The 17910-nt window shown below is 35.6% G+C and overlaps 1 long non-coding RNA gene across 1 annotated transcript in view; it reads right to left on the bottom strand.

The window, feature by feature from the left end:
* Positions 1-6625: 6625 nt before the first annotated feature.
* The window catches only part of LOC308066872, a 151057-nt gene continuing 139772 nt past the window's right edge, over positions 6626-17910 (bottom strand). Inside the window, exon 3 of the long non-coding RNA XR_013929349.1 lies at positions 6626-17910. This exon is cut by the window's right edge and continues 135029 nt beyond it. This is a non-coding gene — a long non-coding RNA (uncharacterized lncRNA).

Genomic DNA, 17910 nt, shown 5'->3' with positions numbered 1-17910 from the left:
AGGTTTCCCATGTTTCCTGAGGGCCATCTCATTAGCAGTGTATGAAATTAATCTTTTAGGTAGAACAATGAACTTAACAGGAAGTGTCTGAACTTCAGTGTTTAGGTGAAGGATAAACCACAGTAAAGAAATTCTGCAAGTCTAAATTTCAGTATTAGCAGTGCCAGTGTCATTCCCATACTGGTACAACTCATATCAACACAAAAACACTGATGAAGATTAAAATGTTCACCTTGTTTCATTGATGGCAAGCGGTTACTGTCCCCTTTTTCAGAAGTACTGCATTTCTAGTTACACAAGTAAACTTTCTGGCAAAATGACATCCAAATACTATTTGTGCCAATTTAAAATGATCAAGTAGCTCCTTCATTGTTACTCCTTTTGGCCTCTACCAAAATTTCTTGCCAGTCCCTCTGGAAAAAATACACTGGAGATAAATTCCAATATTTCTTTGAGGCAACGTACAGAGAATACAAGAAGGTATATTTCTGTTCCATGCCTCTTCAGGCAGCACTGAGTCCTAAAAGATTTCTCCTTGCTACAACGTATCTTAAATAACAGGTCACATCCACTAACATTTTCCAATATCGCTTTAGCTCTGTATTTCCTCTAGCCCTGTGTCTTCTCCTGTATGATCCAGGAAGATCTCAAGATGGATTTTTAAAAATAGCCTCTACAGGATTTGCACTAGTAGCACTTAAAGAGACAATGACTCTCGATATGGTATAAACCCTGTCATACCGCAAGAGAACAAGGGAGAAAAAGCAACTGCACTCACTCAAAATAGCCTCCCAGAGAACAACTATCCTCCATTCCTTTTTCTGAAAACCACCAGTTTGCTTTCTGATCCTGCAGACAGGCTAGAAAGTAGGCTCTTAGACCTACAAGGCCAGCTTAATATATTATTCTTAAACGTGCTCTAAATGCTATTTAGTATGACCTATTACCACCTGTTCAGATTATTGTAGAACTTCCTAGAAGAATGTAAATGAAACCCCAAAGGCTGCACTGGACCACATCTGTGATTAGGTAGCTTAGTCTGTTCACAGTGTAATACTTCACTTTCCCTTCTGTGTACAGCGGTAAGCACAGTGTGGTACACTTTGTGAAGGAAAAGGATGCTTGTTCTTCTAAGCCATTTTGATTTCTTCTGTTTCTGCCACAAATCTTTTGTTCTAACAAGAAAAAAAATATTTCTGTCACATCGGAAGGATTCAAAGTTAACTGCTACCGTCAGAAGGCACAGGAAACTTTACACAGACAGTGTAAAACTTTACACTCGGGTCTTCAAGAAACAGCTTAGGCAGTAAAAATTACCTGTGCAGGTTTTGGCCAGGCTTAATGCTATGAGGAAAGGCCACAGATCTTGCAGAAGAAACATCTCCTACATCAGTTCCTTATAGTTTCTGCTGTGAGCACCAGCCCAGATGCCAACTTCATTGTCAGATTCTGTTGAAGGCAATGACCAGCTGAGAAGGCTTGCTCAAAGTGAAATTGCAAATATCATGTGACAGGTACTTTTTGTAAAACAAGACATTCTGATGCCCTATCATTCCTCTACAGGAGGAGGGTATTTTTTTTTCTTTACGACATAAGCCCTTCATTACATAAATTAAAGAACAGCCCAAATGAACAGATGATCTTACTCTGCGGTACATTTAAAAAAATAAATAAATAAAAGGGTAAGGTGATAATCAGAAACTTGTAATAGGTCATCTGTAGTAAGTTTTCTGAACAGTGTGCAAAACAAATGTTTCTGTCCATAGTGTAAGGTCGTATTTGATTAGATCATCTCTTGTTCTCTGATACTATACGACAATGGATCCCTCTATTCCTGAACATTTTCAAGTGTTCAAAAGCTCCACAAGATCTATTTTACTTTTATTCAGGAATGTTAAATTAGATATGTTTTATGTTCTTGGCAATGCATAGCTGAGTACATAGTGACATAATAGGATATTATGTTTTAGACGATTCAGAGGCACTCAAAAAAATAATCAGATGAGTTCAACATTAGTCATACAGGTTTTATGGTACTAAAGATCACATTTTCAAAGGATTTTATTAAAACATGTTCTGTTGTATTTCTTTCTATATATTGTAATATCTCATATGTGATTTGGGACTGCAGTGTATACATAACAATGTGCCAGTTTCACTTCAATGAACATTTTTGTGCTCCCAGTTTTTTGACCAATTGCCCTTGCCTTGGTAGTATTACTGTTCCAGCAACAATTCCCTTTCAGAATAGTCAGTACAGAAATAAAACAGAGTAGCTTTAATCTCAATTTCCTTGACAGTTCTCTGCCTTTCCTTTTAACTCCTGAATACTTTAAACTGCATCAGTAAACATTTAAAAATAAATACTGAATTTTTGAAAGTTATATTGCTTATGTACAGAGGAAGTCATTTAGAGATACATTTCGCTTCCTTTTTGGGTACTACAGAAATCTATTTGTTCATTTTTACCATTAAAGATTATGAAATGTCTCTCAATGAAAGAACAGCATTGCTCTAAATTTTTAAGTGCAGTCTCCAAAGAGTGAAACAATTAGACCTGCTCAATGAAACAGCTACACAAATCATTTAACACTGATGAAACAACAGCAAATGTTTAATTCAGTGTCATCTGTGAAGCATTTTTAAATTTTTTTCCAGTAAATATTTAACTGAGTTAGTCAAGTAAAAAAAAAATCTAACACACCGCCTCCTAATGTCAATTAGAAACAGTTTGCAAAATTATTTTCTCTTTGAAGATTAGGTTAACTGCATGTAGTAATGTTCAAGAAACACACACATTCTCAAAGATCCAGTCATAATCATCTAAACAACTCTGAAAAATGTTAACCTGATTCTACCCATTGACAAAAATCATAATTGCTGGTAAGGCAATAAAATTAGGAAAAAAATGAAAGACTAATATAAGCAAAGTATATAAAGCACCTATATGATCTTAACGACTACAGATAAAGCACCAAGGAACTATGTAAAATCAATAACTATGCAAGTTCAAATCCTATCCCAGCATAATGTGCCAATGGAGTTTACTGTGCTTTATATATATTACAGTGCAATTACGTAAATCCCAATTACAGACAAAAAACATACCACAATTACAGCTGTGAAACAACAAAGGAAGGAATGGATATTGGCTAATGGTTTAAATTCTAAAGTTCGAATTTCAGAACTAAATTTAGGTCTTTCATGTGTAAACAGAAATGCATGTAATAACACATAGCACAAAAAGATGAGCCATTATAAATTTTTCCTACTATTTCATCACAAAATGTAGAATATACACCAATGCCTACCAAGGAAAAGAAAAATACTTGCAAGATATCTTAGTTGAGTAACTTAAATTGCAACACTAATGTTCATAGTAATATGTGAAACACCTAAAAGGAATTTTTTGTTCTTAAAGGAGAGGAAAAAGGCTGGTAAATAATCATAATTTGTATTGTTAATAATTAGAATCTTGGCTTTGGTTTTCTCTATACAGGAATTAATGGGGGCGTACTTTGCATGATGCAGGTCATGAGGCAGTGTTGAAATGTACTGGATCCAGGGCTTTGCTATTCTATAAACTCAGTTCATAAGAAGAGTTTCCAGGTGTTGTGGAAAGCCAATTAAAACCACTTAGGCTTTGTGGGGGATCAAGGACCAGACAAAATTTTTGCGGGTTCAAAATCTAAGTACTCTTAGATTCCTAGTGAACCTGGTGAATGTTACACCTGATTTTTACATGGAGGGTAATATAGGTGCAGGTAAGATCTAGGGAAACGTATGCCTTTTGTTTCAGCATAGATAATTAGCCTTTTTTTCCCAAATGCTTGATTACACTTCACAAACAAGTATTATTTAATACTATAGAAGACAATCAAAACAGTCTTATTGGATGAGTAACACTATGACAGTTTCCAGGATAGTCAATTTTTAGCAAGTTTTTACAAAAGCTGATTTAAAACACAGGCTTTTCTTTCTGATCTTCCTGTAGGTGATTCTTACAGAACATCTACTGATTTTCTTTCAAAATGTTATTGAACCACAAGGGTTATTAGTTATGTTTTCATTTACTTATAGTGTCATTTTATTTCAGTATTGTCATGTGAATAATAGGCAATCAGGGCTGAAACTTTTCAAAATTGCAGCCCTCTAGATGTTACAATTAAATCAATTACAAACCCAGAATAAACAGTTTTTAATCACATCAAACATTTCTGCTATATTATACTATTCAATTCTGTTATGATGGAAATCTAAAGTCCATAGAGTACTTCAAGAAAAAATATTACCATTTGTACAAAACTCCCGCTTAGCCTGATTAATAAACTGAAGCTCAGAAAATGATGTACATGAAAACAGCTGTTCTTGCCAATAATGACATTCTATTTTCAATTTTATTACTAACACTGTGTCAATCTAAACAATATGTGTGTACATTATTTAAGTATAACAACAGTGACACGACATAAAACGTAGCACATTCAGGAAGAATCAAAAGTAAACAGTGCTAAGAGGAAGGCAATTGTAGCTGTGCAGCAGCTGGTGATGAACCATTGCCACCAGGAAGAGGAATGTGAGGCACAGCAAAAGAGGGCTGCCCGATTACACCATGCAGATGCACTGAAAAGTAAAACAAAAATTGAATATAATCCAATGATATGGCTTTGACGGTAGCAGTATTTTATACATGGGCAGACACAGCCAGCAGAACAGCTTTGTTGGAAAAAGAGAAATGTGACAAAGCCCCATTCAGTGTCTACAACATGACATTCTAACAGTTTTACCTTCTCAACATAGGTAGGCATGTATATGAATCACTGAATTATAGTGGTTGTTTTCAAAAACATCGCTGTTAATGTTTAAGATTACATTAAATCTTGCTATTTTTTTTAAATTATTTGCCTAAATAGGATTCCGAGTTTTAAATCTGTGGATCAGTGCTGGGGCAGGGGCGTGGGTTGCTTGCTTTTTCCTTGGATGTCATGCATTTTTATAAAGGGACATCACTATTTTAATTGACCAGCGTTTATTGTTCTTATTTAGGTATACACAGAGAACAGCTTAATCTGTGATCTGTAACAGTAACACCAATGACAGGCACTTATACTAAGCAGCAGTGAAATTGTCAAAATAATTCCTTATTTTATTTAAGGATTGTGGTGAACACTGAGATTTCCAGTTTGGGAAATCTTCCAAAACATGTTGGCAAATCGAAATGCTTCATGTATCTATAATGGAAGTTGTCCTTCCTTTTTCACGCCTTATAAATGTGCATGTGTGAGCAGAATTCAAGCAAACTGAACAGGATGTTTTTCTGTGTCCTTTGAGTCAAAAAGCTACAAAGATTCAAGGGACATTGGTAACCATTAGAGACAAAGAGAAATTCACATCAGCAGGATGTCTGTAACAGGTGAATTTAGTTGCTTACTTGTCATACCTAAGAAGAATCCATGTAGCAGGGTTGTCCACTTGCAAATGCACAGAACAGTGATCACAGAGCAGAGACTCAAGGTAGTAGCAGTTAACTGTGGTTGTACATCCAAGTAATCTGTTCAGACTGTGCTAATACAAAATAGAAGACTGCAGAGATGCAGTGTCCAGTTGGAAAAAAATCCTGTCACAGTTCACTCTGACTATGCTATGAGTCAAGATACAGTTTCAGTTTACCTAAACTGTGAAAAATATGAACAAAGTAATAGTACTATCATACCCTCCTTCATATCTTCAGATATTAAAAAGACAGGGATAACCAGGAATGTATTCAGATTACAAGTGATTACATGATTAAAAATTACATGAAAAAAATAATGATGATGTATACCAGACTGCTTATGTTTTCCAGGACTCTAGGTTTTATTAAAACTGATATACTCAGGTGCTAAAACAAGGAAAAGAAAAATTGTTCTGAACTGCTTAAATTGCATTGATTTCTTTACCAGGAAACTGTATGAACAGATGCTAATGCAGTTTACCAAAAGAAGTGTAGCCCATTTTATACCATCAAGGCAGGAAAACTAAAATTTACATAACGCTTAAGCACTGCACTGGGAACAAACCTGCTCCTGTGTATGTCATTCTTCCACCCACATTCCTGACCATCCTCTCATAACGTATATGTCGTGGGGTTTACAACAACGGGTTCCCTCACTTGTCTCCACCAGGTATAGCAATTTTTAGGGCTGTCCCAGTCAATACCTGCTCCACACTGACTACCAGTGTCTCTATATAAACCCTTGCAGCCAGCATTTATTACTTACAAACTTCAGCCAGTAAACCTTCTAATAGATGTCTACCGATCGGGCACCAGTACTAACACTTGCTGAGCAATGTCACTATCCTCTTGGATGGACTTCTTGTGAATCAGTATTTTAAAATATAAAAACATTTCAAATCTAAGATTAACTAAATTATTTGTGTATTTGTAAGAATGAGACACCAATGGACTTGGGAACTAATGCTTTCATAAGCTGGTATTTGCAGGCATCACTCATCTTTTGTTATGGGCTATACTTATCTTTAGATGTCTTTTGGACTTTTATTTTCACACTTTGCATAATTTTTCCTACTTGAGACCTGGGCAAAGATTATCTCCTACTATTTAGGCCTATGTTATTATGTGGTGTTTTTGTAACCTATGTACTCTTCTAACATTCTAAATACATATAAATGACGTAATTATGTCATGTCTTAGATGGACTTTCATATATAATATTGACAAGTAAAAGAACTAGAATATTATAGAGGAGAATGTGGGGCATAAAATATGAATTACAGACACTACTTCATAGTCTAAGGGAAGGCAACTTCAGTGTAACTCTTAAACATTAGAGAGATACTAGGCCCATACTTCCTTAACGAGAGAGGGCTGAGACTGAAATGTTATTGTGTAGTTTCCAGAACAAATAGATAAACTGATCCTACTGTAAGTAAGAGGTATTTAAACTTGCCAATTATATTACTCTCTGAAAAAACTCTCTTCCAAGGGAAAAAAGGAATTTCCAGCACTGTCATTTTCTACATTGCCCTTGGCCAAAAAAATTATTATATTTAACAATGCCTTGCAGCTTAATATGCTTGTTCTTGCCAGGATGCCACTCTTCCCAATGAAATATACTTTTAAAAAACTCAAAGGCTTCCTTAATCCCCTATTCTCTTATTCTTCCTATTAAAAGCAAAAATGTAAGAACAACTGTGCCCATGGTTTTAGAAGCTCTTTTGAATTTGCAGCCAATGAAATATGGCAGGTTCCTTTTTCCTCACTTCCTACACCCATCAACAACCACTACAGTAAAAAAAAAGGAAGAAAGCAATAACTGTTTTCAGTGACACACTTGCAGCTGATGTTAAAACTCCCAATAACTTACACAAGTATTTTGAAAGACACAACATCAACTTTGGCATTTACAGTGGTACATTATCTAGAAAAAATGTTATCTTTAAAAGCCTTTCTAGTTATAGCAGCAAGACCAAATGAAACACAACTGCCAAATAACTGCTAGGTTTTGAACAGAAAAAGGGCTTGTATGGTAGTGGTAAAATAAAAATACTCCTAAGCTAAATTTTCCCCTCAGATACTGTAAATCTTGTATAAAATCCAATGGGAGTGGGATCTGCATATGTGAGCAAAGAATTTACCCCCTGTGCTTGTATAATAGAAAATTAAGATGGTTAAAAATGGCACCCAAAAGATGAATGAATTTTTAAGGAAATAAATTAGGTTTGAAATTACTATTGGAACATATGCATTATACAAAAGATCATGAAATCCATTTCATCTGACATATTGTACAATGAGCTACAAGAACATTTGCAACTGATAGAAGCATGTAAGATCTCATGTATTATTCTTACAATAAAGGTTACACCATGGAAGCCGGCTATTATACTTCCTATTGTGCTCTACGAACCTGAAGGTCATGAACCAGCGATATGACTTGAGCACCTTGGTCAAAAATTTGAGTTATAGAGTGTACGGTAGGAGTTGAGAGCCTGTTTCACAACCTATGCACATTTACTTACCTGCAGCGACTTTGTCATACCAAGTATAGTGAAGAGAAGGAATTAGAACACACATTTGCAACAACTAAGGGAGAAAAATATATCATATAAGGCAGAAGTCATCTTATACAGGAATTTTACAACTGCAGGGATAAAACAGCCTAGATTTAAATGACTGTATGTTTTCTTAAAGATTCCAAAGGAAAGCAACATATGGATGCTCTATGTTTAACATAATGAAAAACAAACGCTCAAACCCCACAAAATTCCATTTAAAAAAGCTGAAAATGCACTCAGAATCAAATGCAATATGTCCAAGAAAATACAGACCTGTCAGGAGCATGCTCTTATATCCAGAATTACTAAATCTACATGGTGAAACCAACCTTTACAACACATTTCTCAAGTGCAAGGGGAAATATTATATATACATTTTCCACATTTCTGCAGGAAGCATGAGCTTGAAAAGGCTAGTTTGCTTTTCAGTCAGAAAAAGAAAACACAGATGAAAACAAGAGGAAGGTTGTATGGGGTATAACCTCACAGTGTCTGCAATCTCTTTGTACAATGCACATTATTAATTTGAATTCAGGATGGAGTGACAGCTGCCCTGTTTGTTTCTCTTCGGTTGCAGTCAATCAGAAGACTGTAACACTAGAAATAGACAGGTTTTTTTCAAACATGGGGAAGGCTGGAGGTATGATTTTTGAACACGGCTGAGCAGAGACAAAGCCAAAGAGCCCAAAGAACTTGCCATTCCTGGTGGTGACAGTGCAGCCATCCCAGCAGAGCAGCCTTGGCACTTCCAATTGACACACTAGAGCAGCCATTGCTTTTCCCAGCCTGGAATTTCAAACAATGTTATCCAATGCACCGTTCATGTGCTTAGTCCTTAGGAGTCAGCATTTCTGTTACACTGAACGATAAAAAAGCTGAAAGTAACAAGGCTCAGAAAATGTTTGGAAACATATATCCATCACCTCAGGAAAACATTGAACTTCAGTTTAAATCCATTCCTATTCAAAACAAACTTGATGCAGTGGGATTTCCATGTATATTTAAAGTTAAATATGAAATGAGTACAAAAACTACAAAAGATAAATATGAAATTAATACAAAGTAGAAAAGTACTTTGTAAAATTCATGCTACCACTTCAGGACCCTGGCTTCTAGTGGGCTTTTCCATAACTTAAAGCATACCTGAGTGCAGCCACTCTACTGCTGTAACAATGTACAGTCTTTTATGCAGAAAGGCTCCATAGTGCAGCTGGGGATTTGTACTTGAGAGCTGCCTTTAGGGCTATGTCCTGCATCAGAAAATACATCGATCCTTTACAAAGCTGCAGAACTACTGATACATATCTGCAATTCCTTCACATTCATAAAGGGAAAGCCTAGAAAATGCTTTTACAAGTACTCAGTTACTCTAATGGAGCAGAGGATGCATTCAAAACCTCTTTGCAGTCTCCTCTGAATCAGACATATGCAGTTGGAAAAAAATTCCATTTCTCACTATTTAATGTCTTTGTAGGGTAAAGACAGATGGACTTTGCTATTTCGCAAAAAGTACCACGATCCTCCAATATTAACATACTGCTCTAGTAAAATCATAAGAAGCATGGATGTCAGACTGTCTGATTTTGTGCTATATTAATGTGACATATTTTTAAAAAATAAAAATAATATAATTACATTTATTATGAGTTATCAGTGTAATACCATATTTTCAGGCACTATAATAGCAAGGATTTTATAAATACCATAAAAATAAAACTTAATGTAATATGAAAAAGGCGAATCAAGAGTACTACAATATTATTTTTGTACATTATGCCTATGCTGAAGAACTGATAATATTATTTTTTTTCAGAATTCATGCTGTAGTCAGAGATTGCACAAAGTTCTTCGTTCAATAGAGCTGAACAGGACAATAAGTGTAAAACAGCCATGCATTCTGTAAATGGGGAGCAGAGGTAAAAAAAGTAGTGGGAGGGAATGGGGACATTTCAGTGACTCATTTTCGCAGAAATTTCGTGTTTGTAGGAAAAGCTGACTAAATTTCTCTGAATGTGGAAAAATTGTTGGTAGTCTCAGTGAAGTGTCCAATGGACACTTCAGTGGAAACAGCAGCTTTCCCATCCTCAGAGTCAGAGTACAAACCGCAACAGTGGCTTCCTGTACTGCCCAGGTCTTACAGCAGAGTTTAAGCCATCCATTCTAGGGATGAGGAGCTGTTCTCATTGCTGGCTCTACATAATTGCACATAATATATTTAAAGTACATCTCCATTAGAAGATGGACTAGCATATACATTTTTATATTATTTTTATATATATTATTATTTATACAGAATTGACTACTGAACAGTCATCAGTTGGTAATGCCTCTCAGAGAGGACCAACTCCAGTCAGACCTCACTGAGGGAGCTGGAGGTAAAACACTGCATATCAACGGTACTGATGCTGGGTTACCCAACCACTCTTACATAATAAATCTTATTTCAGTAACATGCACAATTTATGGCAGACAAATGAGGGATTTCACATGCTGCTCAGATTTGTATATACACCAAGAAAGAACACGGCCCATAAATAAAATTGTTTGGAAAACATTTACTGCTGTCATACTGATAATGTATTTTAAATCCTGGGGTTATCAAAAAAGTGGATTTTTTTTTCTCCGTATTGTTTGACAGCTGAAATTAAACAAATCCTATTGAAGTACAAAGCTAATAGAAGGTTTACTATGTGTGTCATTAGCACTATCCATATAAGGAAATAGAAAATATGAGGTGTGGATTTTTAAAATATGATAAAATGAGAGCACCATTAGACGCATATGAAGGTGTGACTTCAGGCCAGGCATTTTATTATTAGAATCAAAGTGACTCTATCTTACATTAGTAAATAATCACTGTTGTGTGATTCAAGTTGACATCTTTCAAATTATTTTATCATGCAAAAAATATATATTGCATTTGAAATATTTTTGAACTGTTACACCATCTTAATAAAATACATGGCATAAAATGATTACCTTACCATATGCTGCTAAACTTCTTTATGTTCAGGCATGGTGAACCTTAAATTATCAGCTTAATTTATAAGTTAGCATATTTCTTAGCCCTTGCTTTCATTTAACATTCTATTATTTATACGGATAATCTCAAAGTTCATATGCCAGATTGTTTAAATCTTTTATCAGTGCTCAGGGTCAACACAAACATTCCACTGAATTTCATTTTGCTTTCCTTTCAAAGGAAAAAAAAAGCTAAATTGAGTTAAATCTAAGAGATTTAGCTGTTTCTGCTCCAAAAACACAAGAAACCATAAATTCCACATGATTTCTGCATAAAGCTCAGATGACTGTGTTATGAAAACTTATTGTAATATAATTGTCAAAGATTATTATTAAGGCAATTAGATGAACAAAGGTGACAAAAGGTTTTGGTTTGTTCCATTAGATAATGCATCACACACACAACTGTAAGACTGTCGGTTTTGAAAGGAAAGTATATTTGGAATACTTGCTTTGGAATAATAGTTAGTACTAACTTCAGATTAATGCTTAAATGCAACAAATTGTTAAAATGATTATGTCAGTAAAGTTATGGACAAAATCATGGACACATATACAAATAAATGCAATGCTGTGGTTTTTTAAGATGGAAATGTAAAGGCCAGCTTAGGACATGGGCAAATTTAGCCCATATTTTGAGGTGACTTGGTTTTAATAATCCCCTACAATAGGTATATTATTTCCAGTTTTTCCAGATTTTATCATATGTGCTTTAATATATGCCTTTCTCCAATACACATTACTGTTCTCCTGTGCTTCTTGTCAGTTTATAGCATCTTATCTTAGGTTGACTTTTTTCTTGTGTTTCGCCCATGATTATCTTCCATTTGTTAGCTTCTGTTAGAAAGCTGCCAGGCCAGAAATACTTCTCATCTACATAAAGGGAATTTTAAAATGCTTATTTCTTATGGCTAAACTGCCTCACATCTCCAACTTCTCTTTCTCTGTTTCTGAGAAGCAAATGTTTGAGGCAGAATATGTATGCTGTTTCTGCTGATGCAACCTTTATGAAAAAGGTGCAAATATTTTATAACCAGCTAGTTTGATAGGTGTATTCACATACATAATTCTCCAGCCCATTCTTGAATCCACTTACTTCAATGGCCTGAAATCAGGAACATTAAATGGTTAAAAGTGGCTTTTAACTTTTTTTTTCTTAAAGCAGTTCAACTCTATAGCATATTAACAGACACAAAAAATGGTTATTTTCGATATAGGTGTAAGCTGCATATGTGCTTTTAAGAGAAGAAATCTTTTCTTTACTTGGGTTTTCCATGTGGAAAACAACTAACTTCCAAAATTCAGAAAGCTACAAAAGAAACTTTTAGCAAAGTAAAACTATCTGGAAGCTTTGGGGAGAACTGAGTTATGTGATTGGCAACCTGCATTCTGTTACATTCTTTTATGCTTATGTACACTTCCATGCCTGCAGCACATAAATACTGTTTGTTAAACTTCTGTTGTTGTGGCAAGTGCAAGTCACTGCAAAAAAATATAAGCACAACAGGCAGTATCTGAGTACAAGTAGCCACACATAATTTTCAAAACAATTCTTTAGAAAGTGGTCTACCTCCCTACTGATCAGTCATATTTTTCAAAGAAGCGCTATCTTTCTCATTGAACTATATTCCTCTAAAGTAAATTATACCAAATGTAAATTTCTGCTGATAATATTGATGAAGTTAGACACATTGTACACACAAAAAGACAAATATAAAAACCCCTGTTGTTTTCATTTTTGATCAAGGAAAAATGCTGTTTTCAATTTTGATCAAGAAAAAAAATATCTTCTGCAAAGAAAAATCTGAAGTAAATATAGAAGCAAATGTTTGTCTCTTGTAAAATGGAAACAAATTCTTCACAAAATGTGAATAATTTGTATTAAAAAAAATAAAAATCCCAGGTCATATCAAAGCATTTCTAATACTGTTTGTAAATGAGCACTGGTAGCTAAGAACAGACACATAGGGTCAAACCATAGCTCTATCTATCTAGCCAGTATCCTGCTTCTAAAAGTGACCTAAAAGAGATGTTAATGAAATAATAGAAGGAAGTATTTAAGGATCAAGCACATTTCCCTAGAAAACTATCCCAGCCATCAACCATTTCTGCCTAAGATGTCCTAAGTAAGCATTACATGCCCAATTTCATCCCACCCCTATAAACTCATAGCACCTGCAAGGGCCCATATTAAGGAGCAGAGCTGAAGCATGCATGTGGCAGTGGTTCCCTTATGCGTATTCTGAACCACCTGCTAGATTCACTTGATGCCCCTGTTTCTCATACTGGGAGTAAGAGAGTACAGGCACTCCTATTCTCCCCTTCCATGCTGCTCTATATCATATTTCTGTTCAGTCTATGTCACTTATATTGGTCTACAGATTTCCTGTCTTCCATACTGAAGAATCCAAGTCTACTAAGATGTCCTGCATAGGCAAACCATTCCATACCCTGATCATCTTCCTTTACTCTGTTTCAGTTGCGCCTTACACACTGCTGTGAGGTGGAAGGGATGGCAGCTGTCTATGGGATACAGATGCAAAAATGGATTTACACTGGTTTCTCATATATTTTCTTCCTAAAAATTCCTAGCACTAAGTTTGACTCCTGAGCACAGAGATGATTGCAAACTTTGGGCTATAACTACCTGTTATAACCCTAAGATCTTGCTCTTGAGTGGCAACAGTCAGACAGGGACCATCAATCCTATTTGTGAAGCTAGGATCGTTTGTTTCGCAGGTACATCATTTTACATTCACTGACACTGGGTTTCATTTGCCATTTTATTACACAGTCACTCAGTCTTAGGAATTTCTTTGCAGTTTTTCAGTCGGCATTAATATTAAATACTAATGACTTAGTATCATCAGGAATATTGCCACCACATTATTCATTCCCTTTCCCAAATCAGCTATATTGAGCAGAAGGGGTTCCAGATCCCAGTGAAACTCCAGTATAACTTCCCAGTTACTTTTTTGATTTTTCTTGTTAGTGTTTTAAGCAGAAAATATTCAATGAAGTTATTTCTGCTTAGAATTAAGCAGATTTATTTTCTAAAAGCAACTAAATTTTCAACAGTTTGTGTACTCAAACTTCTGTGGTTTCCTTCCTCAAAAAATCTCTGAAGCCCATTTCTGGTTTAGTGTAACGATTTCAAATGTATCATTCCAAGTTAATCCCCTGTTACTTGCATTACTTCTAGACACTTCATATAAAAATGATAGTCTAAACATTAAAAAAAATTAAGTGTCAGACTAGAACGATGTCACACTCTCAGTTAAGGATTTACACGGAACTAACACAATTTTCTTGAAGAGCTACGGGTAATGCCACAGCATTGCTAATACAAACATATGCGTAATTTCTCTAAAAATGCACTTTCTACTGACAACATCAGACAGGTAACTGACCGGCTCTGTCATGAAATTTTTGTCACTGGAAAACCTTTGTGTGTGTCTAAGCCAAAACAGGTGAGTAATTGTTAGGACTACTGATCTAGTGAAGTACCTGCCAAATGTCATGGTTTATTATTTAGCATCCAAAACACACTGTGCACATTCAGCATACAGACACCCCACGCATTACAGCACCTGTGACCTGAACCGTGTGTATTGTGGTCAGTGTACAGCTGCCACGTCAGGTGTCTTAAAAGACAGTGAACTGCCTTCTGGTCATGCTTGCAGGATCATGTTTTGGATAACATTTCCTTTTAAACCTCATATGAAGGGAAAACAAATTACAGAATGGGACCAGGCAGAGAAAGATATTTTTTTTTTTTTCCATTTCTGACATTATACTTTAAACGTTTTAGAAGTGTCACAGGCTTCTGCTAAATGACATCTTTATGTTCTATTTGGTTTTCTTTTATAGTGGAATACATAATATAGCATGCATATTACTTCCAAACAGGGAGCTAATACTAGCATTAAGTATAATATAATAGCATATACATAATGCAATCAAATATCTATGACATGGCATCTAATTTCTTGACCAATACAATAATGAAAATCTGAATGAGCAATGCTGATATGTCAGAGGAAAACTGTGGCTTTTCCAGTTCAAATTCTTGAAGATCTTAAAAAAATAAAAAGAAGAAAGAAAATAATTTATTATGAAGCAACTAGATATGGGTAAAGAAAAAGTTTAATTACGTCTAAGCATATTTGCCGTGATTCATGATGGCTATTTACATCAAATGATTTTTTAAATATTAAATATTAAGTCCATTTAAATGCAATAACTTGTATGGCAAATTTTCATCTTTATTTCAGAGCCCTGCTATTTTAAAATTTGTCATTAGAGCTAATAAGAAATTATATTGAAACTACTCCATACATTTAAATGAAGCATAAATTAATTATTGAAGCAAGAAATTTTTTCATCATTGTAATGATTATTGGAATAAATTTAATCTTGAGATGTTTCATAATGAAATCTGCAATAGTAAAAAAAATACATAGACTTGTTTTTTACTATGTCCTATTTAAAAGTGTTTCTCATTGGTGAAACATTTAAGGGAATACACAAAAAACACAGTTTCCTTGCTAATGAAATATAAAACCCATGTTAAGTTGCCCTAACATGCTGGAATGCTGTATCTGATTTTTCATGAGACAATGGTATTGATTACTTCTTTTACTTCTTTCTCTGTCCTGGAGCCTTCAGAAAGAACTGCAGAGAACTAAAGTGGCTAGAATCAGATTTCTGATATGAACATATAAAAGCGTGTAAAGGTTGGAAAATTTAAAAGTGGGAAACACTTATCTGCATTTCATTTAGTAGAAAATGAGAATACCTGTTGTATGGCAGTAACAACGTCTGACCAGTGTATTGCTGTGAGAAGGGCAGTACAGTGGATGCAAATGAGGTGCCCAGTGACCATTTCATTATTCTTGGTTCTTTGTAACCAGCCAGGAGGAGCTGGTTGGTCAGAACTTAATGGCTGCACTTTGACAAACAAGGAGGACAGGGCTAGTCTCTGACAGCAATGTCCCCAGGTGTGCTAAGGAGATTATTACGGCATCATCCCTCATCCCCTCTGCTCCGCTAATGATGCTGGCCTCATTTGCCTCTCACCAAAATGTCTCTGCACCTTCTCCCCCTTAGGCACAGAGTGCTCTTCCCAAACTGGTCCACAAGTCCGCTGCCTTCTGTCCTTCACATCTCTTCTAACACACACCTCTGTCATAGTACCTCTGCAATCTGCTGACTACTAATAGAGCTGGTTCAGAGGAAGATGGGAGTAGTCAACAGGTACTTTGTCCATTTCTGATGGGGATGCAAATACATATCTAAGAACTAGGCTATAGGATCCCCAGCACTTCAAATTATCACTTGCCTTATCACTCAGCTCCAAATTTGTATTGCACCCATTCCTCCTTCAAAGACTGTGGCCCTTTTTCCAAAAACCTGGCACAAAATGGTTGTTTTTCTATGAACTTTCAAACTGGAGTGTGTCATGGTTTAACCCCAGCTGTTAACTAAGTGTTGCGCAGCTGCTGGCGCATTCCCTCCCACCAGAGGGATGGGGAGGAGATTTAGAAAGGAGTGTAAAATTCGAGGGTTGAGATAAGAGCAATTTAATAATTGAAATAAAATAAAATAAAAATAACAATAATAACAGTTATAATGAAAAGGGGGGAGAAGGGGAGAGGAATTAAATCCAAAGGGAAGGGAGCAAATAAAACAATTGCTGCTGAGCAGCAATCAGCAGGCCCCAGCCAAACCCCTCCCAGTTTATATACTGAGCATGACATCCCATGGTATGGAATGCCTCCTTGGCTCATTCAGGTCAGCTGTCCTGGCTCTGTCCCCTCCCAATTTCTTGTGCCCCTCCAGCTTTCTCTCTGGCATGGCCTGAGAAACTGAAAGGTCCTTGACTTAGTAAAACATCAGCTAGCAACAGCTAAAAGCATCGGTGTGTTATCAACATTGTTCTTATACCAAATCCAAAACACAGCACTGCACCAGAAGCAGCTACTAAGAAGAAAACTGATTCTATACCAGCTGAAACAAGGAAAAGTGTCATAGGCATTAAAAGTAGTAGTGACTGTGAATGACATTGCACAACTTGCTGCTGTAGAGATGACATCATTCCAAATCATCTTTCTACGCTACAGTGACTCTTACCCCACAAAGACTTCTTTTGCAGGGATGAAATTAGCCTCATCTTCTACAAGTTAACAGCACGATGGACAATTAACAACCACATATGTTATTCATAAGGTAAAAGGCTTAATAGCAGCTTTAATGTCCAGGGATTTTTTTCTTTTTTGTTTTCTTCTGAAGAGAACACTCTCTATAACTGTAGTTATACCCTTAGTAAGATCATCTGGGTTCTTTCAAGCTGGGTTGTTTTTTTGGGTTTCTTTTGGTAGAGTGAAACATTTGCTATTGGATATAACCATGTGTGCACATAAGAACATTAAGATATGTATATTTGGGATACTGCACATTTACTTAATGGTAAACGCTAAAACACAGTCACTTATCCTCTATAAATAGAATTCTGTAGAACAATTTTTTCAATGTTACTTAGTTATATTTTATAGACATCATTCTTCACTGTATTGTCAATTTGTTTTGTAAATAAGCATAGGCAACTACAGTAGAAAGACACAAGGTACAAATTAATATTCATAGCCACCTTAGCTCTACTACTCACAGAAAGTTCACAATAGCAGAACAATGCAATATAGAAACTAAAATCCTTGCTGTCAAACACAAATATAACATGGATGTTAGACTTCTGGAGGCTGACCCTATGATGTTGACACAGGAAAAACTGGTTTTAGTAGGGATGGTTTGCTTGGAGAAAAATTAGAGGAA

Source organism: Falco punctatus (genome assembly GCF_963210335.1).
Source record: "Falco punctatus genome assembly, chromosome: 7".
In the NCBI taxonomy this organism is placed as follows: domain Eukaryota; kingdom Metazoa; phylum Chordata; class Aves; order Falconiformes; family Falconidae; genus Falco; species Falco punctatus.
This window is presented reverse-complemented; position numbering and strand designations above follow the sequence as displayed.